The sequence below is a fragment of the Humulus lupulus genome, chromosome 5 (genome assembly GCF_963169125.1).
Source record: "Humulus lupulus chromosome 5, drHumLupu1.1, whole genome shotgun sequence".
Taxonomy (NCBI): Eukaryota; Viridiplantae; Streptophyta; class Magnoliopsida; order Rosales; family Cannabaceae; genus Humulus; species Humulus lupulus.
In genome coordinates, this window is record NC_084797.1 from 59,418,456 (window position 1) to 59,425,343 (window position 6,888).

A 6,888-nucleotide genomic window follows, 5' to 3' on the forward strand; every position below is an offset into this window, starting at 1 on the left:
AGCACTTATAAGTTCTTCGACCTTAGGGTTGGTCCCGCATTAATGCCATAGAGCCATTCAATGCACGATCATCGACTTTAGAGTTGGTCACTGACTAGTCAGTGCCATAAACAGGTAATCAGCGTTCACTAGCATTTAATATGCAATCCATGTCCACATATGTCAACCAACATGCCTCAATATCAAACCATGCATGTCATATACCTATACAGGGTGCAACTGTATTCATACACTGTTTTCTTACCTCAGGTTCGAGCGAGAAGTATGATAAGGACGACCCCTAAGAACGATCGATCTTTTAGTTCCTTAGCGGTTACCTAATCACAACCAATTATAACCTCCATTAATGAGAATCCACAATAATAGGGTCTTAACCTAAGCACCACCCTTGGGACCTCGAAACATGCCCACACGGTGAGTAGATTCAATCCCGGGCCTTAAGGATTGAAACCCCAAGTCAAAAACCCTTAAAAACACTCAAAACGGGACTTAGAAGGAACAGGGTAGCGCTACAGCGCTCAACCCCTAGCGCCCCAGCGCTACACTCAGAACCAGTCAAGTGCCAGAAAGCCTCCTGAGGAGCGCTATAGCCCTAAGGTGGGCGCTGTAGTGCTACCTCCAGACCCAATCTCCCCTAAACCGACCTTCTTCAACTCCTTCGATTCTAACTCGATTTCCAAGTTTCCAAATCCTATTCTTGATGCCAAATGATCCCAAAAACCATTCTAACACACCCCAAACAACACAAGCATGGGGACCCTAGCCAAAACTCCCAACAAAACCATGAATTCACCCTAGAAATCTCAGCTGCAAAATAAAACCAGAACAGGGCAAACCAGAGAAAACCACGGTTAGAAACTTACCCAAAGCTCGGCTTATGATGGTCTTCAATGGTGGAACACACTCCCAAACTCCCAAGGCTTGCTTCCCAAGCTTAAATCCTCAAAATTGGTTCAAAAACCACAAAGAAAGGTGAAGAGAAGAAGGTACAGGAGAACTCTTTTGCATACTCTGTTTTTTCCACTTTCTTCAGCTGTCAAAGGTTATATCTATCCTAGGGGTGAAATGTCCATTTTACCCCTAGGTCAATTAATACTTTCTAAAGGCTCCCAAGGGCATATTTAGTACTTCCCTCCTATCTCGTTAATCATAATTAACGCTCTCCAATTCTCGCTATCCTCAATAATCTCAAACACCAATAATTCACAACCCGTTACCCTTAATCCCCCGGTAACGCTCTAATCATCAAAAACACCCCGAGACTCAACCCAAGTCCCGGCACTTAAACCTGTTGTGACTAAATCGCTAATCAATATTCTAAGATCGTCTCATGTCGAATAGCTCGAACAAACCCACATCATAATGCGGTCTCAACACATACCATCGACATGCATACAATTAACATTATATTATAATATAATTCTCATAAACATGCATAAACACATTTAATGGCATAATTAAACAATTATGGCCCTCCCGGCCTACTAATCCAGCCGCTAAACTACATTAGGGAATCCGGGGCATTACAGCTGTGGAAAAGTGTAAAACAGAGCATCAACCTCATCTCTTTCTCTCCCTCCCGTACATGTTCTTCCCTCCATCTTCCTTTCAATTTTTGAGAGCCAACTTGAGGTATCATGCTAGGAGATCAAAGGTGGGGGCTTAGGACTTTGGTTCAATCATTGAAGGGGGTCTAAATCCAACTTGAGGTAAGGTTTCATCCAAGAACTTAAGCTATACCCTGTTTTTCTATTAAGCTTTCAGTTGGTAATTTTGATGTGTTAGTTGAGAATTAATGGAAGTTCTTGAGTTTGGTTGCTTGGGTTTTGATGAGGTTGTGATGTAGATGAGGTTTAAGGATTGAGTTTGATGTTTTGATGATGTTTGGGATTGGTTTGGAGGTTTGGTTTCAAGAGAAATCGCAAAGAAGATGAAGCAGGAAGTTTCTGGTCTGTTATTGGCGCAGCAGCGCCATTTAGGGCGTAGCAGCGCTAGGCAGGGCTCAGAGCTGGGCTCTCTGACTTGGAAATAGGGCTGCAATGCCATTTATTAGGGCTACAGTGCCACTTGATAGGGCTGCAGCGCCATTTGGTAGGGCTGCATCGCTAGTCCATTTTTCAGCAAACCTATTTTAGGGCTCGGAATGATCCTTAAGGCTCGGGGTTTGGTTCCTTTGCCTCGTTTGAGTATATTAAGATTCCCAGAGTGGGGGATTGATCCCGGGAGTGTGGTTTTAGATTGTGAAACATTTATTAATTTATTTTATTAATGGATTATAATTGGTTATGACTAGGTGACCGCTAAAGGACTAAAAGTTGATCGTTCTCAAGGGTCGTTATTTTACTAATTCTTGCTCGAACCCAAGGTAAGAAAACTGCACCCCACGTGTGACATGCATGGCTATGATTGATTCATGTTGGATGTTTAAATGTAAACATTGATAGCATAATGAATGCTTGGCAATCTTGCCCATTTCCATATGGTTGTCATTGAGGCATGCTGAGTGATTAAGTGCGATGCATGTGATGCACGAGAAACATGTGATTAGGGCATGCCATGAATGATGAATATGAGATTGGTCAGAGCTTGAATCTCTGTGTTTGTGCATGATCATAATTATGCTAGCAACTGTTTAGTAAGCATGCTGAATGCCCTGTTCTTGGATGATTGGCATATGATACACATTGATAGCATTGCTTACTTGTGCATGGTACTGACTAATTAGTCAGGTTTGGCAAAGGTGCTAGTATCAACTGTGAAGCTGTGACTCATTAGTCAAGTTCGGCAGTGGTACTGGGCACTGGTCACACAGGGCTGACTCATTAGTCAGAATTGGCAAAGGCGTTAGTATCAACTGCGAAGCCGTGACTCACTAGTCAGGTTCGGCAGTGGTACTGGGCATTGGTCACAATGTGATAACTCACTAGCCATGACAACCCTAGTGTGTTTGGCGCAAGCTATGTCGATTGGATCTAATCGACCCTCTGCATTGAATGACTCAAAGAGCATTAATTCAGGACCGACCTCAAGTTCGATGAATATAAACAAGCATTTATCTAGCCAAGGGCTAGTCATTTAGAGCCATTGCAGGAAAGCCTAGGTAACGGTGTTGTTACACGGCTATGGGCACCGGGCCCTAGTGACTTGGTTGTCAGTCATTCAGTAAGGTTTACCGGAACCTCAAAGTGATATTCACTCATCTGATCAAAGCTATGAGCTCTGTATGATCATTTTGATCATCATTTGCATGGCTTTGGGCACTGAGGCCCCAGTGACTTGCTTGTTGGTCACTCAGCATGGTTTACCAGAACCTATTGAAGGTTAGAGGCTTACCCAACAACCACCCTTCCATTTGAATTAGTGACTTGCTTGTCAGTCACTCAGTATGGTTTACCAGAACCTCAAGTGTTGCGACACTGATCTGATTAGGATTGACTTGATAGTCCTCCAATCAGAAGGCCAGGACTTCTTATCCTGGATACCCCAGCATCTGTTTGAATTCACTTGTATGCTGAATAGAGCTATGAATGCTAGGCATGCCATATATGATTTGATATCATGATATGACTGTTTATGAGCATATGAGTTTTCTTGCTGGGCTTCGACTCACGGGTGCTTTGTGGTGCAGGTAAAGGCAACAGAAAGCTGGACCATCCTTGAGTTGGAGAGCTTAGGTGATGACGTGTACATATGAAGCTGCTCGACCAATACTTAGGCGAGGTTTGAAAGTGGAACTAGGGCTGAACCCTGTTTTGTCGCTTAGAACGGCCTGTTGTAAACACTTTCTTGTAATAAACTCTGAAATTATATTTTTGGGATCCCAATGTATATATTAAACGTTCTAGTGAAACGTTATATCTTAACCAAAGTTTTTAACCCCTAAACCGCTAATCATGCTTAGTTACACGTTTATGGCCAAACGACTCGATTAGCGAGCTTAGCACTGTTTGCAATGTGCACTGTAGCGGTCCCTGGAGTTGGGGCGTTACAATTTTGGTATTAGAGCATGCCATGGTTTATGTGTTCCTGAAGATGAGCTAGGCATGTACACTCATCACTGAAGATAGCTTCACTCAAGGAATGGTAACTATTTTCGTAGTTATGTGCTTAGCTGCTTAAATAGATTGTGAATGCTTTACCTGCACATTACATTAGGGAGCATGAGATTCTGATAGAGCTTGGCTCTTGACTATGTGATTATATGATCCATGGATATATTTATGAATATGATCATTTGATTACCTGCTCCATGATTACATAATTGTGATATTTGCATGCTTGAGTTGAGGCATGGTGTGAATGATTGGAAGAGCAGGGACTTTGGTTGATGTATAAATGCCATGGGAATGTTTATAGCACTGCAGTGATTTGTGAATGTGGTGTGGTAAGATTGATCCCGTGGGGGAAAGCTCATGATATGCTCATTGTGTCTAATGGGTCAAGTTATTGACTGCAGAGAAGGTTTATAGCCAAGGCAGATAATGAGGCCTGGTGGTGGTTATTGGGAGGCTAGGAATTTCAGCCAGGGGTTGAGTTCTTCATCTGCCCCTCAAAGTTTTCAACATATAGTCACAGATTTGCAATTAAGGTTGCAGAGGCATGAGGAAGAGAGCAGGTGTTTGAGGCAACAGCAGAATCTGTTGGAGAGCACCTCTTCCTATGTTGTGCCAGGAGTGGCACCAGGGTTGGCTCAGCCTAGGGTTGAGAGCAGATGGGAATTTCTCTGTGGAAGATTCCAGGAATATTACCCTCCAGCTTTTGAGGGAGGCCTAGATCCATTCAAAGCTGAGCAATGGATGGGCATGATCAGTTCCATTCTTGACAGTATGGGGCTGGTAGGTCATGATAGGGTGATCTGTGCTACATTTGTATTGCGGGGTGATGCCCAGACATGGTGGGAAGTGATATCCCAGACACGAGACACAGCTGTGATGGATTGGAAAGAATTTAGGCAGTTATTTAATGAAAAGTATTACTGTGATGTGGCCAAGACTGCCAAGATGAATGAGTTTCTGAATCTCGTTCAGGGAAAGGCATCAGTAACCGAGTATGTTAACAGATTTAATGGGTTGACCAAGTTTTCTTTAGACATGGTACCCATAGATGTAGATCGGAAGGAAAAGTTTGTTCAAGGATTGAATCCTGGAATAACTCAGGGCATCAGAGTTGCCCCAGTGCATGAAGTCTCTACCTATGCTCAGGTGGTAGAGAAGGCTCTTGCTGTTGAGAGCATCAGAGACGAGGAAAAGAGTGCCACGAGGCATGGAGCTCAGATAGTGGTACCTCCACTTAGTGGAGTAAGCAAGAAGAAAAGCTGTAAGCCTTACCCAGAGTGCGCTCGGTGTAAGAGGCATCATCTGGGAGAATGCTGAGCAAGGTCATGTTTTGCTTGTGGCATGGTTGGACATCTCAAGAAGGACTGCCCAAGGCTAAGGGAGCTTGAGCAAAGGAGGATAGACAGCTCGACTTCAGCTCGAGTGTTTATTCCAGAGAAGCTAGAGTCTGGGACTGAGACTAGCTCCTTAGGAGTGGCAGGTCAGTTTTCTAGTTGTTATTTATGAGTTGTGCTGATTGGTTTTGGTACCATGCTTTTCCTTTGTTTATTGCATATATAGAGGCATAAAGTGGGCATGCTGATGGCATTTGTATGGAGAGCTAGAGTTTTATGGCAGAAAGATGCATGGAACTCTTAGCTAGTGTGGTGGATACCACCTAGACTGTGTCAGTGGGATCAGGACAGGTTGGACTAGTCTGTGAATTCCTGAATGTATTTTCAGGGGATTAGCTGGGATTTCTGTAATATGAAGAGATAAAATGGTGGTTTGATTAGTGCCAAGGATAGAGTTGAATTGAGAGCATTGTATTAAATGGCTTAGTAGAGTTGTAAGAACTCGAGGCTTAGATACTGAGTGAGAAGGAATTCTCAAGAGTTGATCTTCGATCTGGTTAGTACCAGTTAGAGCTGTGTGCAACATTCAAAATGAACGGTGTGTGTAATGATGTTGTCAGATTAAGATTATTCCCATTTTCGTTAAGAGACAAAGCTAAGAGTTAGTTGAATTCATTACAAGCCAACTCTATGGTCGCTTGGGAAGACTTGGCTTAGAAATTCCTTAGTAAAGATCTTCCTCCTGCAAAGTCAGCTCAATATAGAGGAGAGATTAATAACTTCCATCAGCTGGATGGGGAGTCTTTAAATGATGCGTGAGAACGTTTTAAAGAGTTGCAAAGGAAGTGCCCACATCATGGAATAGAGAAGTGGCTACTGGTGCACACAATTTATAATGGCTTGGGGGGAAATACAAGGACAATTATTGATGCAGCATCAGGAGGAGCGTTTATGAGAAAAAACGCTAATGAAGCTTATGAATTACTTGAAGAGATGGCCTTGAATGACTACAATTGGCCCACTGAGCGTGAGAATAAGAAGGTGGTAGGAGTCTTAGAGGTCGATCCTATTGCTTTATTGATCGTTCAAGTGGCATCTCTAACCAAAAAATTGTAGCAGAAGAACCTCGCCGTCCAGGCCATGCAAGACATAATGTTATGAGTTGTGAGATTTGTGGGGGTCCACATTCTTATGAGCAATGTCCGAGCACTATTAGTTGCTCGACAGGCGTGAACAGTATGCCTTTGGAACATGCACAAGCTATTGGTAACTTCCACTTCCCGCACCCAACCGCCACAACCACAGCCAGCCCCCCACCACCACCCCTCCTCAGGAATTTGACCCTACTCGATTCATTAGTAAAGATGCCTTTGACCATTATCAAAGGTTGTCTCAATGTCAAGTAATTCAAGAACGAGGCATGAATATCAAGATTAACCATATCTCCAAGAGACATATGACATAATTCAGGCTGAAATTCAAAGTTACAATTGGCAAAG

The 6,888-nt window shown here is 43.2% G+C and overlaps 1 non-coding gene across 1 annotated transcript; it reads right to left on the reverse strand.

The window, feature by feature from the left end:
- Window positions 1–6,146: 6,146 nt before the first annotated feature.
- On the reverse strand, window positions 6,147–6,252 carry LOC133781108 (small nucleolar RNA R71). Its single transcript, XR_009869904.1, has one exon. It is a non-coding gene; the product is annotated as a small nucleolar RNA R71 (small nucleolar RNA).
- Window positions 6,253–6,888: the final 636 nt, after the last annotated feature.